We start from the raw sequence: 15,969 nt of genomic DNA, 5'->3' as shown, positions 1-15,969 counted from the left end.
GAACTGTTACGTAGAGGTACGTAAATATTGACTGAGATAGTTAACGATTATGCATGTTTATATGTTTCATTTTATGTGGCATGATTATGTAGCAAAAGATATATTTTACTGTTTTTATATTCATATGTCATGTGCACATACATGTTGAGTCTATTTCTTTTGAGATAACCATGATAGTAGGGCCGCTCAGCTCTACACAGATATATGGTCTAGCACTGGTAGTACCGCTATGGCGGGGACAAATATGTCTGGCTAATATGGTGTTTTAGACGAGTGTGGTTGTATCCAGAGATTGATCCGTGCGATTACGACACTCATTAGGCGCCTGTTCTGAGCATGATTTGATGGATGGACCGATACCCATTCATCACATATTTGATGGATGACCCGATACCCATTCATCACATTTGCATGCATCATATTTATATGTTTACTTATGTTACGTACTGGACGTTAATCGCTCACGTCCTTGGTATTACCTTGGACATCCCATTCGACGAGGCAGGCCCAGGTTGGACAGAGCAGGAGGTTCAAGGCAGGACTAGAGAGAAGGAGACACCAGAGGGTATATTATACAACAAGATTTGATATAGCTGTATAATAATACATTTCAGTTTTATTGCCTATATTTCTATATGGTTGTATCACTACTGATTTGGGTTTTAGTACCGGTTGTATTTTTCCGGTTTATGTATATTATGGGATATGTTTTCGCAAGTTTTACTCTTTTAATTAAGTATTTTAATTAAGTTGATTGATTTCTTATGACTGCTAGTTAGAAGGTGATTCAGAGCAGGGTCACTACATTTTTTGGTATCAGAGCATGCTTAATCTTTGAGAATTTAGTTGTATTTACTACGCTGGAGCAAGAGATAGTGACTAAGTGTCTAGTGATGGGTTGCCTTTTGAAGTTCGAGGGTCATGTGTTTTTTGCCAATCTGATGATTTTAGCTATGGCGGATTTTTATTGTATCGTAGGGATAGATATGCTAACATTGTACCACGCTACTGTGGATTGTTATCAACTCTTGGTACAGTTTCATCCGGATGAGGGTTATAGTTGGCACTTCTATGGTGAGAGAGCTCGACCTCCGATGCCACTCGTGTCGGCTCTGAAGGCCTGTCGTGCCTTATGGGTCAGGTGGTGAGGGCTAACTCATCTATGCAGTTTATATGCCCACGAGTAGCCATGGTATTGATGAGTTACCAGTGGTCAGCGAGTTCCCTAACGTATTTCCCAACGAGATTCTTGGATTTCCTTCAGTCAAAGAGGTCGAGTTTGGCATTGATATAGTGCCAGGAACAATGCCTATATCCCGAGCACCCTATCATTTGGCTCTGTCAGAGATGAAGAAATTGAAGCAAAATTGTAGGATCTTTTGGATAAGGGATATATTCAACCGAGTGTTTCTCTATGGGGAGCACCTGTATTGTTTGTCAAGAAAAAAGATGGATCGATGAGATTATGTATTGATTACATGCAACTGAATCACGTCACCATCAATAACAAGTACCCGTTACCACACATTGATGATCCTGTTTGATCAGTTGCAGGGTATTCTGTTTATTCAAAGATTGATCTGAGATCGGGATACCACCAAATGCGGGTAAGAGACTCAGATATTTTTAAGACTGCTTTCCGAACCAGGTAGGACCATTATGAATTCCTGGTTATGCTATTTGGATTGACGAATGCACCTGTATTCTTTATGGACTTGATGAATAGAGTATTTCGATATTATCTGGATAAATTTGTTGTTGTTTTTATCGATGATATTCTGGTTTATTCTCATGACAGAGAATAACATGCACAACATCTGAGAGTTGTATTGCAGACGCTACGGGAAAAGCAGTTGAATGCTTAGTTGAGCAAATATGAGTTCTGGATTGATCGGGTCATGTTTCTTGGTCATGTTATATCCAGGGAAGGAATATCTGTGGATCCGAGTAAGGTTGAGGCAATGTTGAACTGATCTCGTCCGACGGTGGTAGCTGAGATCCGTAGTTTCCTGAGTCTAGTTGGTTATTACCGTTGGTTCATCGAGAATTTTTCACAGTTAGCCAGGCCTTTGAAACAGCTTACCCGGAAGGATATTTCTTTTAAGTGGTCCTCAGAGTGTGAGTAATCATTTCGAGAGCTACGTAGACGTCTTACCACTGCACCTATGCTAGCTCTACCAATTGGATAGGGAGGTTATGTTGTGTACATGGATGTCTCTGGTCTGGGGTTGGGATGTGTACTGACACAACATGAACATGTGATAGCTTATGCCTCTCGACAGCTGAAGACACATGAGATGAATTATCCAGTACATGAACTCGAGTTGGCCACCATTATATTTGCTCTCAAGATTTGGAGGCATTATCTGTATGATGAGAAGTTTGAGATATTCAAGGATCACAAGAGTCTGAAATATTTTTTCACTCAGGCGGAGTTGAACATGAGACAGAGACGTCAGATGGACTTATTGAAATATTATGACTGGGAAACTAAATATCATCCAGGTTCTGCAAATCTTACTGCTGATTCCCTGAGTCGGCAGGTAAGACTCTCTGTACTTCAGACTAGTGATTTATCTCATATGATTTAGGAATATTGTTCTCTTGGTTTCACGCTCAAGCATAAGAATGATATAAATGGAATTCGTTTATATACGATTCTATCTGAGCCAACATTGTACTCTAAGATCAGAGATTCTCAGATATCTGATGTTAAGACCCAGCGATTGGCACGTCTAGCCAATGAGGTTAATACATCTGGATTCCATTACCAATACGATGGTTTATTGTGCTTATCTAATCGAGTGGTTGTGCCTGATGATGCAGAGTTAAGGAATGATATACTATCTCAAGCTCACAGAAGTCGACTGACAGTTCATCCTGGAAGCATGAAGATGTATAAGGACTTGCCATCCAGATTCTGGTGGAAGGGGATGAAGCAGAGCGTGTACCAGTTCATTTCTAAATGTCTTGTCTGTCATTAGGTCAAGGATTAGTATCAACGACCAGGTGGTTTATTATAGAGTTTAGAGGTTCTCGAGTGGAAGTGGGAGCATGCGACTATGGACTTTGTCACTGACCGATCGATTCAGTATTAAATAAATTACTAGCAAGAGTACTAGGTCAAATAATAGTAAGTGGACAGAGAGTCCAAGTGTCGAACCCACAGAGACTGATTTTTGTGATTACCAAAATATGATTATTTAAACTTAATATAGACCAAGCAAAATAAAGAGTGATTTGATAAATTCAACTAACAATTAAATTATGAATAAAATGAATTAAAATAAGAACGCAGCAAGAACTTAGGTAACAATTCAATAGAGAAAGATTTGATCAAGACAAACGCAGGTACCGAACAAATCATGCAATCACATGGCTAGAATTAAATTATTATAGATTCGATCATGAAAACTGAATTTTCATAGATTCTAATGCATTTGAAGTTAGCTATGGAGAGCCTAGAATTATACATGTATCCATCATCAGCCCACTGATGTCGAAGGTCATGACCCAAGAACAGCTCTGCTACAAGTCCTGTAGCACGTCGCTATCACCTGGCCCTCGATAAGACGACTAAATCACTAAAAAGTATACACTAAATCACTGAGCCACACCTTCAAACACGCACTAACTTCAGAGCTTCCGATCGCCTGATAGGGGTTTTCGATCACTGTACACCGAAAACGTGTCCCTGATTGGACAAATCACTGCTGCCAACAAAGTTTGAACCTCCAATCTCTGGATTCATAGCTTTCGATATGTCAGCCGTTGAATCACCACCCTGTCTAAGTGAGGGACTTCAAAACATCCGAACGCACCCTCTGCATCCGAATTGTGTCGCCTCTTCCGAAACTTCGGAGCTTCCGAACTTCCTAGCTCTCAAGTTTGGACCTTCTGAACCACTCAAAACCTTGAAACCCTCCGGACCACTTTCGAACATCCTGAATTCGATTTTTTACTTGATAAACCCAAAGTAGGATTTCTTAATCATGTTTTAACCATTATAAACATGCTTACCTATTATAATTACCTAAAAGATTGGGTTACTATATTCTCCGCACCTTAAGAGATTTCGTCCTCGAAATCAGGTCATGGTCATCCCTGAGAAGGTAATCACAAAAATGCTTCCCAAAATTTCCTGATCCATCACTGATCTAAACCCATGATAACCAACCATTCTAAAGTCAGATTATAAAAAACTAGATTCCCTGGACACGAAACTTAGCAATCAACCGAACACTAATCAACTAGAGCCATCACTGGAATTAAACCACGAAAACCCAAATACGATACAATTCTTATTACATTCCCAAAACAAGAAAACAAAATCAAACCGATTACAAAGTTATAACTCTCAAACAAATCAACCGTCGAACTTATACAAAACATCGTCATCCATCCTAGGCTGCACCTGCTCTCTCCGGAGTGCATACACCTGGCCCAAAACCTGAGATTGAAGACTGCCTCCACTACGCCTACTGTGGGCCCTCTATTTCACTGATGACTTTGATGGTCTACTAGCATGAGATCTCATCATCGATCCCTGTCCACCACACATAGGACAATCTCTCTCGAAGTGATTCACAATTCTACAGATAAAGTAAGTTCCTGTTGCTGCCCTACACTTCTCAGTGGGGTGATCTCTCCTACAATGGTCACAGTGCAACTTCATCTTACCAGATTGACGAGTCTCACAAGATCTTGCATATGAAGAAGATCTGAGCTTCTTAAATGACTAACCCCTCGATGCCAACACACTCGGATTCCTACATGCCTATAGAGACTTTTGCCTCAAGGTAATGTTCTCAGCCTGTCTACACCGATTCACCAAGATATCACAAGTATTGGATTATCGAAAAGAGCCACGAATTCATAGATATCCTGATTCAGCCTAAGAATGAACTAATCATGCTTTGCAGCTAAACTCTTACTGACGTGAGGACAAAAAGGCAATAATTCAATGAACTACTGTTGATACTCATCGATTGTCATCTCCCTTTGCTTCAAAATAAAAAATTTCATTCATTTAGCCTGACGGAGTGTTGGAGGCAAACGCAAGTTTGAAAACGCCTTGCGAAAATTTGCCCGAGTGACATGAATTCACTTGGCCAACGCAGATGCGGACGCAGAACTCCACCAGTTGCGAGCTCTGTCCTCCAGAAGAAACTTAGTGGCATCCATCTTCTTCTTTTCCGAGCAATGAAAAGACCTGAAACAATGCTCCATGCTCTTTAACCTGTCCTCTCTAGCCTCCAATGTCTCATTGCCCACCAATGGATCAGGCCCCAATCGGATAAACTTATGCAAATCAAATCTACGGCGATCATTCTCCTGTCGATGACGACGAGATCGAGGATACCTCTAGACATCCTCATCTCACCAACATCCATCACTGTCATGGATACTCTCATCGTCGAATCTAGCCATATCTTCAAATACACAATGAAAATCAACCCCAACAGAAAGTTATATATCCAAAAATATAATGCATGCTCTGATACCATAAATGTAGTGACTCGATTAATAATCACCTACTAATCTAATATATAATCATGCAATCAAATCTTAAGAAGAAACAAAATCAGAGATTCCGTGGAAATTAAAACAATCTAAAAACCCAGAAAATTACAACTGTTAAACCACTGGAACCTATTCAGAAGAAATAATGATACAACCCAATCCAATGAATAAATACCGAATAAAGTCTTAAAATAGATACCTTTGATGAGCCCCGTTAACAAGCCCTGGTCGCATATCAACCACTGAACTCACTCCTGAATCCATCTGCAAACCTATCCATTGATTGGGATGTCCAAGATAAAAGCTGGGTCGTGAGCGCTAATTCCAAAAACGCAAGGTACGAGTACATAAGTCTATATGATGCATGCAACATGAAATAATGAATGTTATGGTGCATTGGGATCAAGATCTGGAAAACATGCTCAGAAGAATAGGCGCCACTAGTATGCGCATGCTGCTCCAAAGATATAGTAGGTGCCGCACATACTAAACCTCGATCTTGGACCATCACCATCCTAGGTAAGATCGCACACGCTTCTTTGTCGATAAAGTGAGTGTCACACAGTATCCGATCGTACAAAGACACCCTAGGGCTGAGTGGCCTTAGAAACAACAGGCTATCTCAAAAGAATACACTTGCTCAACATGGTAGGCCAATGCCGCATATAAATCATGAACAATAATATCATGCATATCATGCCGGATAATAATGCAACACATTAACATGAATATTCAGCAGACTATCTCAGTCAGTACTTACGTACCTCAACTACTGGTCTAGTAGAACATCTGTCTATAATCCAAGCCTACAAGTCAAGACAATACCATATCACCAATATTTATTTAAAAGCCTTAACTAGACTAATAACTACTCCCAATATCTATGAAGAACCTAGAATTATACCTGCGTCCGTCGTCAGCCCGCTGATGATGAAGGTCGTGACCCAAGAACAGCTCTACTACAAGCCCTGTAGCACCTCGCTATCTCCTGGCCCTCGATAAGACGACTAAAACACTAAGAAGTATACACTGAATCACTGAGCCACACCTCCAAACACACAATAACTATAAGGAATTTGGCCCCTATTTAAAGAGCATGATCGGACCTTCCGATCGCCAGTTCGGACATTCCGAATGCTCTTCGGAGCTTCCGATTGCCTGATCGGGGTTTCCGATCACTGTCGACCAAACACGTGTCTCTGATTGGACAAATCACTACTACCAATATATTTCTAACTTTCGATCTTTGGGTACGTAGCTTCCGATATGTCAGCCGTCGAATCACCAATCAAAACACATACCTTGTCTGAGTGAGGGACTTCGGAACTTTTGATCGTGAGTTCGGAACTTCCGAACGCATGCTGCGTATTTTATTGCAACCAAATACACGATGTCAAGTTATAAACATAGAATGAGTAGAGTATCGTTTCCACGAGAAATACTTGTTGAAATTATATTAATGCTTGCAATTAAAATATACTAGACTTCATTTAGAAAATTAATAATGAGATTTTTTTATAACTTAAATAAATCAACAAAGAAACTAATAATCAAATAACAAAATCAAGAGAATATCAATGAGAGAAAATATATAGAGGTTTTTATTTCACTCAGGTTCGACAACAACTACTTCTAATTAATTTATCTTCATGAATTTCAGTTATTTAATAACCAAAAATACTTATTAATTTCTATTACTCTTTTCCAAGTAACAAATAGAATGTATCAATTAAACTTTGATTCAAATATCCCTATTAAAAATCTAGACTTAATGATATGTGAAAATGATGTTCTGATTTAGGCTTAACATTATACGCCTCCCGAACTATATAAACATTCAACAATGTATTTTCCAATGGTCCTATTCTAAATTCTATCTCTAGAGTGCCGGATTTCAAATAAATATAACACTTCAATTAGTGATCAAGTAATTAAAAGTAATCAAATCTAGAAAACACAATCAAACTTGAGGAATTCAATCAAATAAATCAAAAGGTTATAGAAGTTGTCTTAACTAAGCTACATCATTCCTCTAGAATTAAAAAATTAGTTCATGATGCAAACTAAGCAAAGTCTAATCATGTTTAGAAATTTAGACATCAATATTCAGAATTTAATAAGAAAAGGGAAAGAAGAACGAATCCAAAGTAGCGTCTCTGTCCCTAGATTGCTCCATATTCGTCTTCGTGTTTTCTCTTTGATCATTGCTCGAATTCTTCTCCTTGTATGCCGCTTTATCTCTCGATTCTCTCTTGTTGTGTGTGTGTTCTATGCTCTCCAATCTCTCCTCTTTAGAGTCTGATCTTCCCGTTTTTATATGTTCTTGAAACCCATCGAATAAAGCCCGTCAAGTCGAGACTTTAAAAAGTTGAAATTCTGTTGTGTTTCTCGCGCAGGTGCAACGCTGGAGCGTCGGAAAACAGGTGCTGGGGCGCTACCTCTTCCTTCCATCGGGCGCTAGCGCTCTATAAAATTAGCACTGGGGCGCCTTCTTGTTTTGCAAACAGCGCAGGGGCGCTCGTCTAGCAGCGTGGGTGCATTTCTTTTTCTGTCTTCTTGTGTTGAATGGTGTGGGTGCTCCCTTGTTTCGCCCCGGGTTCACCGGTCCTCCTGCCTTCTTCTTTTACTTTTCTTTCTTTTTCCATATTCATGCTGTTTTGAACTCCATATGCGACATACAACCTCATAATTACTTTGTCCCCTACAAATGACAAAAATAAAAACAAAATACACATAATACAACACGATACATCACAAAATACACATAATACAACACGATACAACACGAACACTTCGGAGCTTCCGAACTTCCTAGCTCTAAATTTGGACCTTTTGAACCACTCAAACCCTTGAAACCCTCTGGACCACTTTCAGACATCCTGAATTCGATTTTCTACTTGATAAACCCAAAGTAGGATTTCTTAATCATGTTCTAACTATTTTAAACATGCTTAGCTATTATAATTACCTAAAACAAAATTGATTTACTACATTATCCCCATCTTGAGATATTTTTTCCTCGAAATCAGGTATTGGTCAACCCTGAGAAGGTAATCGCAAAAATTATTCCCAAAATTACCTGATCCATCATTGATCTAAACCCATGAGAACCAACCATTCTGAAGTCAGATGATAAAGCACTAGATTCCCTTGGCATGAAACTTAGCAATCAACCAAACACTAATCAACTATAACCATCATTAGAATTAAACCACAAAAATTCAAATACGATACAATTCTTATTACATTCCCAAAACAAGAAAACAAAATCAAACCTATTACAAAGTTATAACACTCAAACAACTCAACCGTCGAACTGATACGGAACATTGTCATCCAACCTTGGCTGAACCTGCTCTCTCCGAAGTGCATACACCTGGCTTGATACCTGAGATTGATGACTGCCTCCACTACGCCTACCATGGGCCCTCTGTTTCACTGATGACTCTAATGGTCTACTAGCCTGATATCTCATCATCGATCCCTGTCCACCACACTTAGGACAATCTCTCTCGAAGTGATCCACAATTCCACATATAAAGCAAGCTCCTGCTGCTGCCCTACACTTCTCAGTGGGGTGCTCTCTCCTGCAATGGTCACAGTTCAACTTCATCTTACCAGATTGACGAGTCTCACCAGATCCTATAGATGAAGAATATCTAAGCTTCTTAAATGACTGTCCCCTCGGTGCCAACAGACTCAGAGTCCTACATGCCTATAGAGACTTCTGCCTCAAGGTAATGTTCTCAGCCTGTCTACACCGATTCACCAAGATATCACAAGTAGTGGATTATCGAAAAGAGCCACACATTCATAGATATCCTGATTCAGCCTAAGAATGAAGTAATCATGCTTCACAGCTGAACTCTCACTGACGTGAGGACAAAAAGGAAACAATTCGATTAACTTCTGCTGATACTCATCAATTTTCATCTCCCCTTGCTTCAAACTCAAAAATTCCATGGATTTAGCCTGGCGGAGCGTTGTAGGAAAATGAAAGTTTGAAAACGCCTTACGAAAATATGCCCAAGTGACATGCCTTTGCTTGGCCAACACAGATGCGGACGCAGATCTCCACCAGTTGCGAGCCCTGTCCTCCCGAAGAAACTTAGTGGCCTCCATCTTCAGCTTCTCCGAGCAATGAAAAAACCTGAAACAACGCTCTATGCGCTCTAACCAGTCCTCTGCAGTTTCAAGCGTCTCATTTCCCACCAATGGCTCGGGCCCCAAACAAATAAACTTATGCAAATCAAATCTTTGACGATCATTATCCTGTCGATGATGACGAGCTCGAGGATACCTCTGGACATCCTCATCTCCCCAACGTCTGTCACTATCATGGATACTCTCATTGTCAAATCTAGCCATCTCTACATGATACAATGGTCAATCAACCCCAACAGAAATTTCTATATCCCAAAATATAATGCATGCTCTGAAACCATAAAGTAGTGACCCGCTTTGGAGTCACTATTAATCTGATATATAAGAATGCAATCAAATCTTAAGAAGAAAACACAATCAAAGATACCGCAGAAACTTAAAAAAAATCTAAAAACCCGGAAAAATACTACCGTTAAACCACTAGAACCTATTCAGAATAAATAATAATACAACCCATTTGAATGAATAAATACCGAATAAAGTCTTAAACTAGACACATTTGGTGACCCCTATTAACAAGCACTGGTTGCAGATCAACCCCTGAACTCGCTCTTGAATCCACCTGCAAACCTGTACATTAAATGAGATATCCGAGATAAAAGCAGGGACGTGAGCTCTAATACCCAGAACGTAAGGTACGTACGAGTACACAAGTCTATATTATGCATGAAACATGAAATAATGAATTCTCTGGTACACTGAGGTCAAGATATGGAAAACATGCTCAGAAGCATAGGCACCACCAGTATGCATACGTTGCTCCAAAGATACAGTGGGTGCCACACATACTGAACCTCGATCTTAGACTATCACTGTCCTGGGTAAGACCACACACGCTGCTCCATCGATACAGTGGGTGTCACATGGTACCCGATCGTACAAACAAACTCTAGAGCTGTGCGTCCCTAGAAACAACAGGCTATCTCAAAAGAATACACAGGCTCAACATGGTATGTCAATGCCACATATATATACAGTAATATCATGCATCTCATGTCAGATATTAAGGCAACAGATAATAATGCAACACATAAACGTGCATACTCAGCTGGTTATTTTAGTCAGTACTTACGTACATCAATTGCTGGTCTAGCAGAACAACTATCTACAATCCAAATCTATAAGTCAATATTATATCATATCACCAATGCTTATCTAAAAGCCTTAACTAAACTAATAGATACTCCCAATAGCTACTTAGATTTTAGATTTATACCTGCATCCGTCGGCAGCCCGCTGATGTCGAAGGCCTTGAACCAAGCACAGCTCCTCTACAAGCCCCGTAGCACCTCGCTATCGCCCGAACCTTGATTAGACGAATAAAACATTAAGAAGTATACACTGAATTACTCAGCCACACCTCCAAACATGCACTAACTATGAGGAATTCGGCCCCTATTTATAGACCACAATCGGACCTTCCGATTGTTAGTTCGGACCTTCTGATTGTCAGTTCGGACCTTCCGATTGCTCTCCAGAGCTTTCAATCGCCTGATCGGGGTAAGTGTGTAAGGTCCTGAAAATATTAAGTTACTAATTACGGAATTTGAGATTTAAATTCTGGAATTGGGAAAAATATTAATTGGGAATTTATGAAAATTAGAGATTTATTTTTCGAGCCGAAAATATTTAATTTGAGAATTTACGGATATTTGAGAATTAAATTTCGGGATTCTTAAATTAAAAGAATAAAATATTTGAATTGATTATTTATGGGATTTAAGATTTAAATGTTGAGTTTGGATATAAAAAGGATATATTTAGAAGCAAATAATTGAGGAAGAATTGATTTGCAAATAACCAAGCTCTCAGGGACCAAAATGCAATTTATGCATATTAGTGGGATCACACGTGTAGATCCCTATGAAATTGCATGTATTCCATCGGATTTAGAAGCAATATTCAGCAGCAAGTCGAGAGAAAATAAATACAAGTTGATTTCTTCATTTCAAAAATTCATAGAACTCAATCCGGCCAGTAGAATTTCAAATTGATCATATATTTGCGATCACGGCTTTGAGTGCTACACTTTGACGTAATTTTGGCTAAATTATATCGTGTTTTAATTTTAAGATGTTTTTAGAATTAAGAATTGATTGTATAAATGTGTTCTAGTATATACGACGATAGTATATTTAAAACGGTTTGCAAAAAGATCGTCGTTTGGACATGTTTTTCATTTATCGAATGTTTTCTGAATTTATGGAAATTTTATGCTGCTGATTTCGTGTATCTTAGATTGAAATGAGTATGGAAATGAGTTTGAAGTATAGTATTGATGGTGTTTATGCTTTTGGAATTACCGAATTCGAGCCGTTATGCCGTCGGTTTTAGTTTGATGAATTTCTGAAAAATTGGGGTGTTGATTTCGAAATTGTAGTGATGTAATGATAGTGATATGAGTTAGATATCAATGTTTGGTTGATGTTTAAAATATTAGAATCATCGGTTTCGAATTGATTCGTCGTTGATTGGATTTTTGGTTATTGAATAAGTCTTGAAGTTGATTAAACTTTGATGAGTTGAAATGAGTTTGGGAAGATAATGTTGAGTTGTAACATACTTCAATTCAGATTGAATTTGAATGATATCGAAGTCGAGTCGACGAGTCCGGAAGTGACTTGAAATGAGCTTCAAGTTGGACACAACTAAATCGTGGAATAGCAAGAAGGTTTGAGCAGATTTTTGTGGAAGCTTGTGTGATCAGAAGTTACAAGAGTTTTGAGAAGTAAAGATCAAGATCAAGGTATGATTCGACATTAACCTCGACAGGTAGAATAACTCGAGAACGTGGTAGTTTTCGAGTTTATTAAATCACATACATGCATGATTAGTTGTTTTACTTAATCTTATATGATCTATATGAATTACTTGACGTAGTTGATTTGGTTGGTTGATATATGAGTTGTTTGATTCAAACATGATTTTCTTGTTGAGATTGATGATTGATATTTATTTGAGATTAATGAGTATAGATTATTTTGAATTGTTGAGTTGTGGTAGATTGGTTATAGAGTTGAGAGTAAACCTCTTGAGCCACAATTCTTTCGAAACCTTGAAAACAAAATCGAAAAAAAAATATTGGACGTGGTGAACTTGTATATGAGAGGCTAGAGATCTGATTTGATTTTTTTTTTTGCCACGGTTCTCAGTATAGTGTTCACAGTCCAGGGAATATGAGATTGTTACCACCTCGAGCGGGAGTGTAGGTGGAAGGCTTGATTTTGGGCCTTATTATATTCCCGGGATCCCAACGAGATGATTTTTGAAAATATTTATTCTGTGAGATTTGAATCCTTTAACCCTCGACTTGTCTTTGGGTCTTTATGTTATTGAATGAATTTTCTTTGAAGGATATTCAACCGGTAAGGGTATAAGGAAATGATGATTTTGATAGTAGATTACTTGTTTGAGTTATATCTACTTGATTTATATAAATATCTTTCATACTGAGATTTATTCTCACCAGAGTTATCCGGCTGTTGTTTTGCTTGTATGTGTGCATTGCATCAGGTTGAAGAGTAAGCGAGTCAGACTTGACATGGAAGCGAGAGATTGAGAGATTAGAGTGGAGACTCGGGTGATAGAAGAAGTTTATGTTCTTTTGTAATGCCAAGCATGTTAGATTTGGAATCCAATGTTGATATGTTGAATTCATTGTTTTAGTTTATCCTTTCATGTTTTGATGTTTGTATTAAAGGCTTGAGACTAGACTTTAATCTAGATGTTTATGTTGTTGCTACATTTGAAATTTAGTTGAGTCACTTTTGTAGATTCTACATGTAAACTTGAGTTGGTTTATATGAAGAAATGGAACTTATCTTGTTGTAGCATCATGCTCTCTTGGTTATGAAGATGCTTGTATTATTTATGCCATTAGCTTTGATATTATCTTAGAGGAGTTGGCATGAACATGTTCGTATTCTTTTGGATAGGATTATATTAGCATTGGCATAAATTGTTAGATGTTCAAAATGGCTTGCAAAGGCTTGGACAGCAGCAACCAAGTGCTGCATTTATTGTTCTGTACGATTGGCCCGCGCTCGGGCGAGCATGCAGCTCGCGCGCGCGCGGCGCAACCGTTTTTTTTAAAAAAAAATTGTTTTTAGGCCTTTGATTGCTTGATCATAATTCATGTTATTGGATTAAATGTTCTTATTTGATCTTGGATTAACTTCTTATTTGATCTTGGAATAACCGTTATGATTTGAGAGATTAGTACCCGGGTCACCACAATGTGTCCCTTATTGGATAAATCACTGCTGCCGACGGAGTTCGGACCTTCCGATCTCTGGGTTCGGAGCTTCCCACCTGTCACCTGTCGAATCACCAATGAAAACCCATACCCAGTCCGACTGAGGGACTTCAGAACTTTTGGTCGTGAGTTCGGAGATTTTGAACGCACCTTATGCATCTGAACTGCATCGCATCTTTTGAACACTTCGGAGCTTTCAAAATTCCTAGCTCTCAAGTTCGGAACTTCTGAACCACTCAAACCCTTGGAACCCTCCGGACTATTTTCGGACATCCTGAATATGATTTTCTACTTGATAAACCCAAATTATGATTTCTTAATCATGTTTTATGTAAGACCCAAAAATATTAATTTATTAATTATTAAATTTGAGATTTAAATTTTGAATTTGGAAAAATATTAATTGGAGAATTTATGGAATTAGAGATTTAATTTTCGAGTCGAAAATATTTAATTTGATGATTTACGGATATTAAGACTTAAATTCCGAAATTCTTAAATTAAAAGAATAAAATATTTGAATTGATTATGTATGAGATTTAAGATTTAAATATTGAATTTGAAAATAAAAAGGATTGAATTAGAAGTAAAAGATTGATTAAGGACCAAATTGCAAATAGTAAGAAGTTGGGGGACCAAAGTGCAATTTCTTGCACAAGTGGATGACCCATGTGATATATATATGCATAGATATGTGTATATCACCGTCATGATCAGACCAAGAATGTGAGGAATCAGAAACAAGAACTCCATGGCCGATTCTTACACTTCCAATTCCGATTAAAGTTGATCAATCCGGTAGAATTTCAAATTGATCGTATATTTGCGATCACTGCTTGGACGTAAGTTTCATTAAGATTGAATAAGTTTTGAATTAGATGTTTTTAAAAATAATATTTGATTGTATAAACGCGTTCTAATATATACGACGATAACATGTTTAAGACGAATTGAGAAAAGATAGTCGTTTGTACATGTTTATCAATTTTTGAATATTTTCTGAATTTCTAGAATTTGGTGGACTGATATTTCGAGATTTAGCTGCTGAAATGAGTATGATATGAGTTGAAGTAGATAGATATGTTGATGTTTAAGCTTTTGGAATTATCGAGTTCGAACCGTTACACCATCAGTTTGAATTTCGATCAATCGAACAAGATTTGTAGTTGCTGTAACTTGATGAGTTGAAATGAATTGTGAGCTGATGATATTGAATTGTATAACTTCATTTCAGAATTGAAGTTGAAGATTATCGAAGTCGAAGTGACGAGTTCGAGTTCGAATGTTTTGAAATGCTTGAAGTTGAATCAAGACTTGAGCAACTATCATCTTGAAATAGCAAGCTTGAATGAGATGAATTGGATGATGCTTGAGGATCAATGATTAGAAAGGTTTGAATATGTAAGGATCAAGTGAGAATCGAAGAAGTTCAATCCGCTCGACGTTGGTTGAGTTTTGAATCAAGAGTTGCAAGGGCTAGCAAGTAGATGTGAGCAAGATTTAGAAGAGCAGAATTTTGACAGCTTGTGATTGATCAAGAATTGCAAGAGTTCAAATATTTGAATCAAGATCAAAGGTATGATTCGACATTAGCCTCGACAGGTAGAATAACTCGAGAACTTGGTGGTTTTCGAGTTTCTTAAATCACATACGTGCATGATTACTTGCTCTTGGTTAATTCTGCTTGATTTACTTGATCTACTTGACTTAGTTGATCTAGTTGCTTGATAAATGAGTGTGTTTGATTAAACATGTTTTCCTTGTTTGAGATTGATGCTTAGAGAATGTTATGAGTTATTTAAATGTGGTAGATTTCTTATAGAGTTGGAATGCATTCCTCTTGAGCCACAATTATTTCGAAACCTTGGAAGTAGATTTGAAAAGAAGATATTGGATGTGTGGACTTATATATGAGTGGCTAGGAAACATATTAATTCCTATTGCCAGAGTTCTCAGTATAGTGTCCAACGTCCAGTGAATAAGAGCTCATCACCACCCCGATCGGGAGTGTAAGTGGGAGACTTGCT

This window comes from Henckelia pumila, chromosome 2, assembly GCF_033568475.1.
Source record: "Henckelia pumila isolate YLH828 chromosome 2, ASM3356847v2, whole genome shotgun sequence".
NCBI classification, from domain to species: Eukaryota; Viridiplantae; Streptophyta; class Magnoliopsida; order Lamiales; family Gesneriaceae; genus Henckelia; species Henckelia pumila.
This window is presented reverse-complemented; position numbering follows the sequence as displayed.